Genomic DNA, 17,639 nt, shown 5'->3' on the forward strand with positions numbered 1-17,639 from the left:
AACAACAAAGACATAGACTGGACACATTAGAGAAAGCAGAACTTTTCTATGATCAATACTTTGGGCAGCAAGAAGAAGAAAGGCTGAGAGGGGAAAGAGTAATCAGACAGCAAGGAGACGAGACAGAGAAGCAACGCAGTAAGTATAGCATAGAACAGGAGGAAAGGGTGTTGAGAGAAGGGACAAGAGCAAAAGAGGCAAAAGAGCAAAGAGAGATGAGAATAACGAGAGCACCTAAAACTTCAAATAAATAATCATGGCAGAAGAGATAAAAGCAATTTTGATAAACGTAAATGGACTAAATTTGGCTATAAAAAGAAAAAGAACACTAAATAAATTGGGGAAATTAAAAATGGGACATAATTTGCTTACAAGAAATTCATATTAAGAAACAACATAAAAATCTACTAGAATATCCAAAATTGGGAGAATTATATACCTCACTTGCAGGTCAGAGTAAAAGAGGTGTGGTATTATATATTCAAAGGGCGAATTTTAATGGTAGAAGTAATTATGAATTGTAAAAAAAAACTTTATTGGTAGCGATTTACACCCCAAATGAAAACCAAGAAAATTTCTATTCAAAATTACACCAGAAAATAATAGAATTGGAATTCGAAAGCATATGTATGATTGGAGATTTCAATGCTATCGTAAAGGCCAGGCTGGATTATAATACGACAAAAAAAACCAAGACCCTAAAGAGAACACTTCCAAAATCTTTTCATAATATGGTGGATGAATTAAATATATTAGATGTTTGGAGAGAAAAATATCTGGAAAAGAAGCAATATACATTCTATTCTAACAGACACCTGTCCTGGTCGAGAATAGATATGATATGGACATCAACAGACTTATTTACAAGTACACAAAATATAAACATAGAAAAAAACACATTAGCGGACCACAACCCAGTCACAATTATATGGAAAGGACACAAAAAAAGAGAACAAGATGGACATTAAATCAAACTGTATTGAATGAAAAAGACTTCCAGCAATATATGGAAAAAGAAATGACTTTCTTCTTCAAGGAAAACAAAACAGAAGATACCTCACTTCAAAATGTCTGGGATACGGCGAAAGCGTACGTGAGAGGACTTGCTATATCTTATATGGGGAAAAAGAATAAACAGAAAAGACAAATTAGGGAAAAACTGGAGGAAGAATATAAGACTCTTGAGAAAGAATTACAGAAAGATACACAAAACAAAAAGATAAAAAATTTAATGGAGTTGAACAAGCATAAAATGAACTTAATAGAAAATGAAGAAGTGGCAGTGAAAATAAAGGCAGCTAAACAAACCTTTTTTGAACATGCAAACAAACCAGGGAGATGGTTGACATATAAAATTAAAAAGGAGAAAGAGAAGAGATGGATTAAACAACTGGAAGATGCCGAAGGGACTTTACAACACCGGATTGAAGAAAAGAAAAAGATAGCTTGGGAATATTATGGGAATTTATATAAGCAACAAGCAGTTTCAGATGATAGGATAAAATAATTCTTGGAAAAAACAGAGATACCTAAAGTACCAGAGAAATTTAAAAAGCTATTAGAAGAGAAAATAACAATGATGGAATCAACAGAAGCAATTAAAAAACAAAAGAATGGCAAAACACCAGGACCAGATGGGCTACCAGCGGAACTATATAGAACATTGGAGGAACTGTTAGGCAATGTAATGCTGGAACTCTATAATGAACTCTTCTCTGAAGCTAAGATACCACATTCATGGTTGGAAGCACTTATTACCCTGATACCAAAGGAAGAAATGGAAATACAGAAAATAAAGAACTATAGACCGATTTCCTTGCTGAATGTGGACTATAAAATATCTGCATCAATCATGGCCGAAAGGCTTAAAAAGTTCCTAAAGGAATTTATACATTTGGATCAAAATGGGTTCCTGCCCAAAAGACAGATTAGAGACAATATGCAAATTATATTAAACTCATTAGAATACTATGAAACACATCCCCAAAAAACAGATGGCATTGATGGTTTTGGATGCACAGAAAGCATTCGATAATGTGAATTGGCAATTCATGATAAGACAACTACAGATTATGGATTTTGGGGAGAAATTTATAAATGTAATTAAAGCAATCTACAATAAGCAAATAGCCAAAATAATGATTAATGGAGATATGACTGAAAAGATTAATATTATGAAGGGAACAAGGCAGGGATGCCCATTATCCCCATTCTTGTTTGTACTGACACTAGAGATACTAAATAGAACTATAAGACAGAATAAGGATATAAAAGGTATGAAAGTTAAGAGAGAAAAATATAAGCTACAAGCTTTCACAGATGATCTAGTATTTATCTTGGAGGAGCCACTAGAGACAGGACCTGTATTATTAGAAAAAATAGAAAAAATATGGTGAGGTAGCAGGTTTGAAGATTAATAAAGATAAAACAAAAATGTTAGTGAAAAATATTACTGAAAAACAAAAAAAAAAGGATTGATGGGAAAGTTAGAGATACAGATTGTAAAGAAGGTAAAATATCTGGGAATTCACCTGACAGCAAGATGTATAACAATTGAAGATAACTATTATAAATTGAAAAGACAAATTGAAGTAGTTTGGATAAATGGGAAAAAGGTACAACTATCATTAATGAGTAGGATTGCAATAATCAAAATGAATATATTACCACGATTGTTGTTTTTGTTTTCAACAATACCGGTAAGATTGGAAAAGAAATAGTTTGAGTGGCTAAATAAAATAATATTGAAATATATTTGGCAGGGGAAAAAGGCAAGGATTAATTTAAAAATGTTACAGGATGCAAGACTCAGAGGTGGGTTTAGCTTACCTAATTGGGAATTATATTATCAGGCTGAAGCAATGTCATGGATGAGAGAATGGATTTTACTGAGGAATACTAGATTATTGACACTAGAGGGACATGATTTACAGTTGGGATGGCATGTGTTCATATGATATGGGGAAAATAGAATACACAGCTATTTCCAGACACATCATATCAGGAATTCTTTATTGATGGTTTGGGAGAAAATAAAGAGGAAGCATTATTTGAGGATTCCAGATTGGCTCTCAACTATGGAAGTATTAATACACCCCAATATGTTTAACATGGGAAACATTATAAGATATAAAAACCTACTAACAGACATGGGGAAGCTGAAAACCAAACAACAATTAGAGGAACAAGGAATAAAGATGGATTGGTACATGAGAACGCAAATACAATCTAGATATGAAAAAGATGCTAAAATTTTGTTGTTGTTAGCTGCAAAGTCGTGTCCGACCCATCGTGACCCTATGGACAACATTCCTCCAGGCCTTCCTGTCCTCTACCATCTTCTGGAGTCCATTTAAGCTCACGCCTACTGCTTCAGTGACTCCATCCAGCCACCTCATTCTCTGTCATCCCCTTCTTCTATTGCCCTCGATCTTTCCCAGCATTAGGCTCTTCTCCAGTGAGTCCTTCCTTCTCATTAGGTGGCCAAAGTATTTGAGTTTTAGCTTCAGGATCTGGCCTTCTAAAGAGCAGTCAGGATTTATCTCCTCTAGGACTGACCGGTTTGATCGCCTTGCAGTCCAAGGGACTCGCAGGAGTCTTCTCCAGCACCATAGTTCAAAGGCCTCAATTCTTTGGCGCTCAGCCTTTCTTATGGTCCAACTTTCACTGCCATACATTTATTTATTTATTTATTTATTTGTTTTTATAAACCACCCTTCTCCCGAGGGACTCGGGGCGGTGTACAGAGTAAGGTAGGTATACAGATTGAACAATAGTGAAAAACAATAGTAAAAACAAACTGGGACCCCAATTAGAGCTATCAGGCCAGGCCGGACTGCTGGAACAGGTAAGTTTTTAAGTCGCGCCGGAAGGTGCGGAGGTCGGGGGCCATCCGGATTTCGGTTGGCAAGCAGTTCCAGAGTGCTGGCGCACCCACTGAGAATGCCCTCCCCCTGGGGGCCACCAGCCGACATTCCTTGAGCGGTGGCACCCTGAGGAGGCCCTCTCTGTGGGAGCGCACAGGACGGTGGGGTGCAGACATTGGCAGAAGGTGCTCCCGTAGGTAGTCCGGACCCATGCCATGTAGGGCTTTGTATGTCATTGTTAGCACCTTGAACTTCACACGGAAGGCAACCGGAAGCCAGTGCAGCGCACGGAGGAGAGGTGTGATATGGGAGTATCGGGAGGCTCCCAAGAGTGTCCGTGCCGCTGCACTTTGCACCAGTTGAAGCTTCCGAGTGGATCTCAAGGGCAGCCCCATGTAGAGAGCGTTACAGTAGTCTAGGCGAGAGGTCACAAGGGCATGGGTGACTGTACGTAAGGCATCCAGGTCCAGATAAGGGCGTAGTTGGCGAACTAGTCGAACCCGGGAGAAGGCCCCCTTGGTCAACGCTCCTATGTGATCTTCCAGGGAGAGCTGCGAGTCTAGGAGGACACCCAGGTTGCGGGCCCTATCAACAGGGGGTAGTAACTTGTCCCCGATGTTAAGGGATGGGATGTTCTGAGTATCCTGGCTTGCCGGTACGTACAGCCATTCAGTCTTGTCCGGGTTCAGTTGAAGCCTGTTCCTCCCCATCCATTCCCGGACCGCTTTCAGGCAGCGGGACATCACGTCGAGGGCATCACTGATGTTGTTTGGAGTTGAGATGAAAAGCTGGGTGTCATCAGCATACTGATGGTACCCTACTCCAAAGCTGCGAATGATCTCACCCAGCGGTTTCATGTAGATGTTGAACAGGAGAGGCGAGAGGACCGACCCCTGGGGGACTCCGCAAGCGAGAGGCCTCGGGGTCGACCTCTGTCCCCCTGCCAGCACCGACTGCGAGCGACCCTGGAGAAAGGAGGAGAACCACCGCAGAACCGTGCCTCCCACTCCCAGTCCCCTGAGGCGTCGCAGCAAGATACCATGGTCGATGGTATCGAAAGCTGCCGAGAGGTCTAATAAGACTAGGACAGAGGAATGGCCCCTGTCCCGGGCTCTCCAGAGATCATTCATCAGAGCGACCAATGCCGTCTCCGTGCTGTAGCCCGGCCTGAAGCCCGATTGGTATGGGTCTAGATAAACCGCTTCATCCAGGATCTGAGGAAGTTGGTGCGCCACCACGCTCTCAACAACCTTCGCAAGGAAGCGAAGATTGGAGACTGGACGAAAGTTATTCAAAGAGGATGGGTCCAAGGTGGGCTTCTTGAGGAGAGGTCTCACCACCGCCTCCTTCAAGGCGGTGGGGAAGTGACCCTCACTCAGAGAAGCAGAGATGACCGCCAGGAACCAGCCTCGTGTCCCCTCTCGAGCTGCATAAGCCAGCCAGGAAGGGCACGGGTCCAGTAAGCATGTGGAGGAGCTCATAATCCTGTCCACCTCCTTAGGAGTCACAGGATCAAATTCCTCCCAGATGACGTCGACAAGACTGTCCATGTCTTGTTCTTCCAGCTCAGCCCAGTTGGAGTCCAGGCCGGTTCGAATCCGAGCAATTTTATCCAGCAGATATTGACCGAATTCCTCGGCTTGACCCTGCAAGGGTTCCTCCCTCACCTCTTGGTTCAGTAGGGAGCGAGTCACCCTGAACAAGGCAGCTGGGCGATTATCTGCGGACGCGATGAGGGTGGAAAAGTAGTTGGATTTTGCCACCCTTATCGCAGCGAGATAAGACCTGGTGAGGATTCTTAATCGCAATCGGTCGGATTCGGATCGACTGGATCTCCAACGGCTCTCTAGGCCCCGTCTCCGGCGCTTCATCTCCCGGAGCTCCGCGGTGAACCATGGGGCTCGCTGGGATCTGCGCCGGGTCAGAGGCCGCAAGGGTACAACTCGGTCCAGAGCCTCCGTGGCTGCCTTTTCCCAGGCTTCCACTAAGGCATCCGCCGAGCTGTGAGCAGGGAGTGCATGTGCGTCCCCAAGCGCTGCCTGGAACCTATCAGGGTCCATTAGGCGCCTAGGGCGGTACCATCTGGCTGGCACCGTGCACCCACGGTGGGGGGTGGCAAAGGGGAAGTCTAGCCGCAGGAGGTGGTGATCGGTCCATGACAGGGGCGTAACAGTCGTGGCACCCCCACCGATATCATCACGCCACCGTCCAGACAAGAACACCAAGTCTGGGGTGTGGCCTCTCTCATGAGTCGGTCCAGAAATTATTTGCGACAGGTCCATGGCCGCCATGGAAGCCATGAACTCCCGAGCCAGTTCGGACGATCCTCCCAGGGACGGTAGGTTAAAGTCGCCCAAGACCATGAGTTTTGGGAATTCAACCACCAACCCTGAGAGGACATCGAGTAGCTTGGGCAGGGCCGCCGCTGCACGATTAGGTGGTAGGTACGCCAGCAGCAGGCCCAACTGCGCCCCCGGGCCGTATCTCAGTAGGAGAGACTCACACCCGACCATCTGAGGGACGGTGGTCTCTCGCGGGCTAAGGGATTCCCTGATGATAACTGCCACTCCCCCGCCCCTCCCATGGGTCCGAGGCTGGTGCAGTACCTGGAAACCTGGCAGGCAGAGGTCAACCAGAGGGACACCACCCTCTGGGCCCAGCCACGTTTCCGTGATGCAAGCCAGGTCCGCATGCTCGCTCTCCACTAGGTCACGAACGAGGTGAGCTTTGTTAGCTACGGACCTGGCATTCAGGTAGACCAGCCTTAGCATAGGAGGCTGCACACCTTCGCTCCCGGGTCCTCCGGGGAAGTACAGAGGGTCGGAGCGTCTCACCGCTTGTACAGAGCGGAGATGACACTCCCGGTGACGATACGGCCCTCTGTTTGTGCACCTTCTGCCGTTCCTCACCATCCTGGGAATGGGCTGTTTGTCCGTACGCCACTGGGTATTATCGGCGACTGGTCCTCGATTTACACCGTCGCGAATGGTCGTAGGCCTGGCCTGCGTTATGGTGGCTGGAAGGCGTGCCTTTCCCGAGCAACCATAATCTTCTCCCACCCCCCTCCCTAACCCCACAAAAAACTTAACTAAGAACTTAATCAGGGGCCTCTTGTTGGGCTTATGCTGGAGGCCCCTGACCCTGCCCGGCCATCTCTCAGAGGCCCAGTGGTCGGGCCCGTCATCGAGATTGGATGTAGTGCAGGCGGGTCGCACCCAGGAGAGGGGGGAACCCCTGAGGGCGTGCAGTACTGTGCTGGAGTATTGAAGGAACATAGTCACAAGGGGTTCCGGGAAGGCAGTCCCCTGGATGGTGAAATTGCAGGAGGGTCGAGCCGGGTAGGTGGGTTTCTGGACCGTCACCCTGCCACTGCCACTTGGCCGGGCGAACCCCAGAAGCAGGCCACTCCTCATCCTCTCACGATGGGTTGTGACTCTGCTTCCGGAGGTGGTCCAGAACGTACTCTGGGTGAAGCATACCCCATAGAGCTCCCACCCCATAGAGCTCCCACCTCTATGGGGTTGCAGGTGTAAGGCCAAGCCACTCTGCCACCGTGGCTTGCACCCAGGCCCGTCATGTCCTGTGGGGAGAGAGTGGGCAAGGATGGTTGAGAGTGGGCAGAAGGCAAGGTGGAGGGATTCATTAACTGGCGTCGGCTTTGGTGGTTCAGCCGCCCAAACAGATTCCTCCCTGATACTCTGGGCGTTGTTCCCGGCCGCAGCTCCATAGGCCCCTATTGGTTGGGGACCGTCCGGAGCGTGACCTCCCAGAGGCATGGGAGTCCCTGGTGTCATGTCGCTGCTGTTGCCGTCTCTGTTCAAGGTGCCTCGTAGAAGGTGGCTCAGGGTGTGGGCCGTAGATGCCTCGCCGCCGCCGCTACCGCCGCTGTCAAAGGCCCTTGGGCAAAAACGGTCGACCGGGGCCCGGAGAGGCTGTCACCGCTGCCCTCGCCTTCGTTGCCGCCGCTTCCGCCGTGTAGTTGGTCCGCGGCGCCTCCTTTGATCTCTTGGAGACGCCGACGCCGCCCAGGAGAACGGTTATGGGGGCCAGGGCATAGAGGAGTCGTCGGCACCCATTCGGGACGGCTGCAAACGGCTCAGGGTGCAGGCCGGAGACGCTATGCCGCGTCCATTGCCCAGCGTCTCCTTTGGTGTGGATCTTTCGGAGGCACCGCCGCCTGGGAGCAGCCCAAGGTGGTCGAGGAAGAACAAGGCACCGGCCCCACTCAAGATGACTGCAGTGGTTCAGGGGGCGGGCCGGAGTCGCCACACCGCTGCTGCTAGCGCCGCTGTCAAGGCCCCTCGGAGGACGGTCGACCGGGGCCCAGAGAAGCTGTCTCACCGCTCGCTGCCGCTTCCGTCGTACAGCTGGTCTGCGGCGTCTCCTTTGATCCCTCAGAGACGCCGCCGCTATCCAGGAGCAGATTAGGCGGCCGAGGCAGAACAGCAACTCCGGCCCCGCTCAGGATGGTTGCAACGGCAGCAGCGGCTCAGGGGGCGGGCCGGAGACGCCACGCCGCCAGCGCTACCGCTACATTGCAACTGGGAAGACCATAGCCTTGACTATACGCACTTTTGTTGACAGGGTGATGTCTCTGCTTTTTAGTGTGCTGTCTAGATTTGCCATGGCTTTCCTCCCCAGGAGCAAGTGTCTTTTAATTTCTTGGCTATAGTCCCCATCTGCAGTGATCTTGGAGCCCAGAAAAATAAAATCTGTCACTACCTCCATTTCTTCCCCATCTATTTGCCAGGAATTGAGAGGGCCAGATGCCATGATCTTGGTTTTCTTAATGTTAAGTTTCAACCCAAGTTTTGCACTCTCCTTCTTCACCCGCAACAAGAGGCTCTTTAGTTCTTCTTCACTTTCTGCCATTAGAGTGGTATCATCTGCGTATCTTAGGTTGTTGATATTTCTTCCGGCAATCTTAATTCCAACTTTTGATTCATCTAGCCCTGCCTTTCTCATGATGTGCTCTGCATATAAGTTAAATAGGCAGGGCGACAGTATACAGCCTTGCCGGACTCCTTTCCCAATTTTGAACCAATCAGTGGTTCCATGTCCAGTTCTCACTGTTGCTTCTTGACCCGCATATAGGTTTCTCAAGAGACAAATAAGATGGTCTGGTACTCCCATCTCTTTAAGAACTTGCCACACTTTGTTATGATCCACACAATCAAAGGCTTTAGCATAGTCAATGAAGCAGAAGTAGATGTTTTTCTGGAACTCCCTAGATTTCTCCATGATCCAGCGTATGTTGGCAATTTGATCTCTAGTTCCTCTGCCTCTTCGAAATCCTTCCTGTACTTCTGGTAGTTCTCGATCCACATACTGCTGAAGTCTAGCTTGTAGGATTTTAAGCATGACTTTACTAGCATGAGAAATGAGTGCAATGGTGTGATAGTTTGAACATTCTTTGGCACTGCCTTTCTTTGGAATTGGAATGTAAACTGATCTTTTCCAATCCTGTGGCCACTGTTGAGTTTTCCAAATTTGCTGGCAAATTGAGTGTAGCACTTTTACTGCATCATCTTTTAAGATTTTGAATAGCTCAGCTGGAATACTGTCACCTCCACTAGCTTTGTTGTTGCTCAGCTTTTCTAAGGCCCACTTCACTTCACATTCTAGGATGTCTGGCTCGAGGTCAGTGACCACCTCATTGTGATTATCAGGGACATTAAGCTCATTCTTGTATAGTTCTTCTGTGTAATTTTGCCACCTCTTCTTAATCTCTTCTGCCTCTGTTAGGTCCCTGCCATTTTGGTCCTTTATCATGCCCATTTTTGCATTAAACGTTCCCTTCATCTCTCCAATTTTCTTGAAAAGATCTCTGGTCCTCCCTATTCTATTGTTTTCTTCTATTTCTTTGCACTGTTCATTTAAGAAGGCATTCTTATCTCTTCTAGCTATTCTCTGGAATTCTGCATTCAATTGGGCATATCTATGTTTTTCTCCTTTGCCTTTCGCTTCCCTCCTTTCCTTAGCTATTTGCAAAGCTTCCTCAGACAGCCATTTTGCTTTCTTGCATTTCTTTTTCTTTGGGATGGTTTTGGTTGCTACCTGTTGTACAATGTCGCGAACCTCTGTCCATAGTTCTTCAGGCACTCTGTCTATCAGATCTAATTCCTTAAATCTATTTGTCACCTCTACTGTATATTCAACAGGGATATGATTTAATTCATACCTGAGTGGCCTAGTGCTTTTCCCTACTTTCTTCAGTTTAAGCTTAAAATTTGCAAGGAGAAGCTCATGGTCTGAGCCACAGTCAGCTCCTGGTCTTGTTTTTACTGACTGTATAGAGCTTCTCCATCTTTGGCTGCAGAGCATATAGTCAATCTGATTTCTGTGTTGACCGTCTGGTGATGTCCATGTGTAGAGCCGTCTCTTGGGTTGTTGGAAAAGAGTGTTTGCTATGACCATCGTATTCTCTTGACAAAATTCTATTAGCCTGTGCCCTGCTTCATTTTGTACTCCAAGGCCAAACTTGCCTGTTATTCCAGTTATCTTTTGGCTTCCTACTTTAGCATTCCAATCCCCCATGATGATAAGGATATCATTTTTTGGTGTTAGTTCTATAAGGTGCTGTAGGGCTTCATAGAACCGGTCAATTTCATCCTCTTCAGCACCGGTGGTTGGGGCATAGACTTGGACTACTGTGATATTGAATGGTTTGCCTTGGATTCGAACTGAGATCATTCTGTCATTTTGAGGATTGTATCCCAGTATTGCTTTTCCTACTCTTTTATTGACTATGAAGGCTACTCCATTTCTTCTGAGGGATTCTTGCCCGCAGTAGTATACCTGATGGTCATCTGAATTAAATTCACCCATTCCTGTCCATTTTAGTTCGCTGATACCTAAGATGTCGATGTTCAGTCTTGTCATCTCTTGTTTGACCATGTCCAGCTTTCCTTGATTCATGGATCTTACATTCCAGGTTCCTATGGAGAAAAAATCTTTACAGCATTGGACTTTCCTTTCACCACCAGACACATCCACAGCTGAGCGTCCTTTCGGCTTTGGCCCAGTCGCTTCATTCTTTCTGGCACTACTAGTACTAGCCCTCTGCTCTTCCCCAGTAGCATATTGGACGCCTTCCGACCTGAGGGGCTCATCTTCCAGCGTCATATCGTTTTGCCTTTTGGTACTGTCCATAGGGTTTTCATGGCAAAGATACTGGAGTGGGTTGCCATTTCCTTCTCCAGTGGATCACGTTTTGTCAGAACTCTTGGCTATGACCTGTCCGTCTTGGGTGGCCCTGCACGGCATAGCTCATAGCTTCATTGAATTACGCAAGCCCCTTCGCCACGACAAAGCAGTAATCCATGAAGGGGGATGCTAAAATAGATGGTTTTAATTTGGGCAGAACAGAGTTAGATGAAATACTTACGGAAACTGAAGAAAAATGGATTAAAAAATGTATAGCTACTTATTATATAGGGAATTAGATGAGGAGCAAGTTAAGGAGTCAATGATAAAATGGTCAAGAAATTTTGGATATACAATTGAATTAGATAGATGGCAGTAATTATGGGAAAGAAACTATAAACTGACAATGACGACAGCATATAAAGAAAATATGTATAAGATGTTCTACAGATGGCATATGTCTCCAGAAAGACTAGCTAAAATGTTTAAGGACAGATCTATGAAATGTTGGAAATGCCATCAAATACCAGGCTCCTTCTATCATATATGGTGGACGTGTGCAGAAGCTAAAACCTATTGGAACATAATCAGATCATGGATAGAAAAGATGATACAACAACGTATAGAACTAAGACCAGAAATATTCCTGTTGGGTATTTTACCAGAGAAATATAGTAAAGAGAACACATATTTGATTATTCATATAATCACTGCAGCTAGGATTGTGTTTGCATAAAACTGGAAGGCACTGAAAGCTCCTCCAGAAGAAGAGGTGATCAGGAAAAAAATGGAATGTGCAGAGATGAATAGATTAACAATGATAATTAAAGGTAAGACAGACTCAGAGTATTATGAAATTTGGGGAATATTTTACGAGTGGGTGAAAAAGAGAATATGCTTAAAAGACGGCTAACATTAATTTAGATGGAAGAAAAATGAGGAGATAAGGAGGGAGACTCAGGCGACACAGTATTGCATAACTGGAGGTAGTATAAAAATTTATAGAAGTATATACCAAGAAGGACAGATTTATAGAAATATTGATGTAATAGAAAATTAATGTTATCATACCTAATATAGGCAGTTGATACCACTCTAATGGAAGAAAGTGAAGAAAAACTAAAGAGCCTCTTGTTGCGGGTGAAGAAGGAGAGTGAAAAACTTGGGTTGAAACTTAACATTAAGGAAAAAAGATCATGGCATCTGGCCCTCTCAATTCCTGGCAAATAGATGGGGAAGAAATGGAGGTAGTGACAGATTTTATTTTCCTGGGCTCCAAGATCACTGCAGATGGGGACTGTAGCCAAGAAATTAAAAGACGCTTGCTCCTGGGAAGGAAAGCCATGGCAAATCTAGACAGCACACTAAAAAGCAGAGACATCACCCTGTCAACAAAAGTGCGTATAGTCAAGGCTATGGTCTTCCCAGTTGCAATGTATGGCACTGAAAGCTGGACCATGAAAAAGGCTGAGCACCAAAGAATTGAGGCCTTTGAACTATGGTGCTGGAGAAGACTCCTGCGAGTCCTTTGGACTGCAAGGCAATCAAACCGGTCAGTCCTAGAGGAGATCAATCCTGACTGCTCTTTAGAAGGCCAGATCCTGAAGCTAAAACTCAAATACTTTGGCCACCTAATGAGAAGGAAGGACTCACTGGAGAAGAGCCTAATGCTGGGAAAGACTGAGGGCAATAGAAGAAGGGGACAACAGACAATGAGGTGGCTGGATGGAGTCACTGAAGCAGTAGGCATGAGCTTAAATGGACTCCAGAAGATGGTAGAGGACAGGAAGGTCTGTAGGAACATTGTCCATAGGGTCACGATGGGTCAGACACGACTTCTCAGCTAACAACAACAACCTAATATAGATGTTGAAAATCTAAGGAGAGGAGCTGCTCAGACATTACCCCTAAATTGTATTGGAAGAGGAATGGGAGGGAAGAAAGGAGAGGAGAGAGGGAAGAGAATTGAGAAGGGGGAAGGAAGTAGGAAGGTTAGAGGAAAAAAGGAGGAGAAGTGGGGAGAAATGAGAGGGGAGTGGTGAGGGAAAGAGGAGTGGAGAGGAAGAAGAGGAAAGTAGGAAAGAAAGGAGAAAGGGAGAAAGAAAGTAGAGAAGAGGAAAGAGAGAGAAGGAGGGTGGATACAGTGAAAGGGGAAATGGACGAGCAGCACCCAAACCTACGTGTATGTATCTATGTATTGCGGTATATTTGTTGACTTGTTTGTGGAAGAAATGGAAAAATAAATAAATAAATAAAAAGGAATGTGTGTGTGTGTGTGTGTGTGTGTGTGTGTAAATTTTTTGGCTTGATAACAAAGAATAAAGGGAGACTGATATGATCATTTCAAACTTATTTGTTCTCATCAGTCAGCCATACCCTTCTGAGATTTGAACCTGGGCCGACTGCGTCTTAAGCAGTTGTTTTAACCCCTAGACCACAGACTCTCTCTCCCTCTCTCTCTGTTAGCTGAGAAGCAAGGAAGATATGTGTTAAATGTTTGTTAAGCATTCAGAATACACTTGCTTAGTCCCAGACATGGGACAAATCTTATTTCCTGTTTCAGCCTAGCCCAAGGCCATCTACAGGCAGTAGCCACAGCAGTGGCAGCTCATATTTGTGTAAATTTTTTGGATTGCTAGTAAGGTAATCTAAATACTTAAATCCAAAAAATCCAAAAAATTTACACAAATATGAGCTGTCACTACTGTGACCACTGCCTGTGGATGGCCTTGGGTTAGGCTGAAACAGAAAATAAGATTTGTTCCATGTTTGGGGCCTAGCAAGGTAATCTAAATACTTAACAAACATATAACATATACATATACATATACATATACATATACATATACATATACATATACATATACATATACATATACAGGACTGACAGGCATTTTAATTATATTTACAATTTTTAATTTATTTTTAATTTTTAATTTTAATTTATTGCACAGATGATTTTAATTTTATTTTATATATATATATATATATATATATATATATATGTCAAATGCTTGTTAACCATTTAGATTACCTTGCTAGGCCCCAAACATGGGACAAATCTTTATTTCCTGTTTCAGCCTATCTTGAAGGCCATCGACAGGCAGTAGTCACACCGGTGACAGTTTTATATTTGTGTAAATTGCTAACAAAGAATTAAGGGAGACTGATATGCATTTCAAACTTATTAGTTTTCATCAGTCAGCCATACCCTTCTGAGATTCGAACCTGGGCTGATTGCACATTAGGCAGTTGTTTTCACCTCTAGGCCACAGGATCTCTCTCGCTTTGTTAGCTTGAGAAGCAAGGGGAGATATGTGTCAAATGCTTGTTAACTATTTAGATTACCTTGCTAGGCCCCAAACATGGGACAAATCTATATATATAATGATGGCTTGGGATTCTATGTTTGTACTCTACAAAAGTCTTGCATCTATCCAATACGTCAATGGTTCTCAAAATTTTTGATGCACACTTTAATTGGGGACTTTTGCCCCCAAACAGAATGTGCTTAAGGGGAAAGCCATTCTTGTTTTCAAATCTGTTTCATAATTTTCTACATCTTTTGTCCTACTTTCCATTTAATTCTAGGCATTCACAGAGAATCATTCTCAGAAAGGGCTGAAGCAATTCAAAAATGGTTTTTTTTTGTTAAAAGTATCCCTTTAACTTCACTTTGGTACCTGATAAACACTTCTGTGAATTAATTCCATTTATTTAAGCCTTTAGGGGACCTAAAGACTCCTCTTGTCCTTCTACAAATGAAGGAAATGTTTGGGAAGTTGTCAGTAGAATTAGGATTTTCTAATGCTCTCAGTCATTACAAACATCTGTATCTCTTGTCACCTCTCTGCAGAATTCTAAAAATGATCTCTCCTGACATAGTAAAAACATGTTTTCTTGTTTAATGTTTCCTAGGACTTTGCTTCTGAAAATTGGGAATTTTTCTACTGCAATTAACAATCCTTATGTAGTTATTTCAACTTCAGCTCTAAATCCGTGGAGGAGGGAGAGGGGTGAGTTATTAACTCAAGCTGAATTATACTTAATAAAAGAGAATGTTGATTCAGAGAAATTGAGTAAAGAAAATATGTGGTTGTCAGAGATAGTGATATTTGCCATGTTGGTTATTGTGCCTTTACCGCAAGTGGTGTGCAGTATTGGCAGGGCTAAATGCAGCATCAGTGACCCTCTGCCATTTCTTCACAAGCAATATCAGTCAGGAGACCTCATTGTTGTGAACATGCTCTCTCAGATCTATGTCTTCCATACAATGATGGACTTCAGCAAGCGTCCCTCTAAGGAGCTCTTTGAGGACACTGTGTAAGTTTTTATATATTGAAAGCAAGTTAATTTGAACAAGGAAGTCTTTTCATATTCATAGTTAATTCCAATGATTGGCAGCATCTTTTCTTCACTAGATAGCACTATCTTCGTCCTCCCATTCTTCTTCTTTTCCCATTATTATCTTACTTTCCTTTTCCTTTCCATGAGCCCCAGTCATAATCCATGATTGCTATGTGATGATTGCATCCTGCAGGGGAAAAAAACCCAATCTTTCTTTTATTTTTTAAATTTTTCCCACAATTATGTGAAAATAATGAAGCATGTTATATTAATATTTTCATTATCTTGGTGGGTCCTCATTACTAGCTATCCAGGACCACATGTTGCCTGTGGGCTGCAAGTTGGAAGTGCATGATTTAGAGCTTCTCCAACAGTTTGCACATTCCCTTTTATGCATCACTGAGTGAGGTTCTTTATTATATTCCTGAAAATCTTCATCTTAACCCTCTCTGACATAATGAAATAAGTTATGATCCACTTTGGGGTTATCGGTGAATAGTAATATGCTAGAGTGCTATTGTTAATCCTTTTTTTAGAACACCCAAGTTATTTCAAGAGGAATCTGGATGGCCCCAAATTAGGTATTATTACTATAGTCAGCTAAGCCATCTTCCGTTTCTCTGTTTGCTATAGAGCCATCAATACTAGCTCAGCCTCTGAAATTACTACAGTGGTGCAATGGAGGGTTTGGAGGTTTTAAAGAAAATGGAGTGACTCTACTCCTCCAAAAATCATTAGTATCCTTTTGAAAAATCAACAAGTGACTTCATTTTCTGAAATTATTACTCAGAAGGATGACTATTGGAAGATTGTCATAAAAATCAAAATGATTGCAATGTTTTTTCCATCAAATTAACTTGGGAAAAAGTATGTTATGTGCTTCCTTTTCAACTAAGTACCCTGGTGACAAAATATGTATTTCCCTTTCCAGAGTTATGACTCCAATCTACCAGCACATCTTGGCCTTAGAATTTGCCATCAAGGAGATCAACAGAAATCTTCATCTTTTACCCAATCACACCCTCGGTTTTCAGATTTATAATACCTACTTTATGACAAGTTGGACGTATCGGGCCTCACTGGAACTTTTCTCTACAAAGGGCCCGTTCATCCCTAACTACAACTGTGATACACAGCACAGACCAATAGCAATCCTTGGAGGACCTACCACTGAGGTGTGTCTACACATGGCTACCATCCTATCCATCTACAAGATGCCACAGGTATGACCTTTGATGGATCCCAGACCAAATAGATAGCCATCAATGACTTTCTATCCTTTTTACATGATCATGTATGGCAGTGATTCTCAACCTTAGATTCTCAATCTAAGAGAAAATATGATAAGAATATTGAGTATTCTTAGAACTGAAAAAAGAGAAAAAGTGTTTTAAGAGGTAGTCTGTCAATTTACAAATGCAAACTATGAGGAAATTTTGGTGTAAGAATGTGTCTTTGATCAAGTTTGCTCACACAGCTCAACAGCTTAACAACCTCCATGTAGAATGATTTAAATTTATATGGGAAATACAACTTGAGTCAAAATATGAGATATGTTTTGAGCATGAATATCTATATTGCAGCTTCAGCAGATAAATAGTATCACTAAACACTACCATTTTTGAAAAAAATATCCTATTGTCTATTTCCCAGTATTTTTCTTTTTCTGAAGATAATGTATGGTTCCACTGTCGAAAGTAGTACGAAAAAAGAGGCTGGTTTATATCAACAAATGTTCCCAAGTATGGACCATCAGTATATGGGAATTTTTCTATTACTGCTACATTTCAGATGGACGTGGATTGGGATCTTATCTCTGAAAAATGACAGTGGTGAGAAGTTTATACAAGATCTGGTTCCCATGCTAGCCCAGAAGGGGATCTGCTCAGACTTCATTGAAACATTTCCAATCATTGATGACTCAAGTAGCATTCCTGAGTTGGTGGAAATGGGACTTGAAATGTACATGGTGGTTATGAAAAGCACAGTTAATGTAGTACTGGTTCATGGTGAAATTTATGGAATTATAGTTCTGAGACTTCTTTCCACTAATTTGAAAACTGAAGATGCATCATTATGGAGAAAGGGTAAAATCTGGGTAATGACTGCTGAGATGGATTTCACCTCCCTTCCCTTTCTAAGGAATAGTGACCTAGTCTTCCTCCATGGTGCTCTGTCTTTTGCAATTCACACAGAGAAGGTGTCAGGATTCCAGCAATTTGTTGAGATGAAGAACCCTATCTTGGAAAAAGAAGATACTTTTATCAAGCTCTTCTGGGA

This window comes from Vipera berus (assembly GCF_964194415.1).
Source record: "Vipera berus genome assembly, chromosome: Z".
NCBI classification, from domain to species: domain Eukaryota; kingdom Metazoa; phylum Chordata; class Lepidosauria; order Squamata; family Viperidae; genus Vipera; species Vipera berus.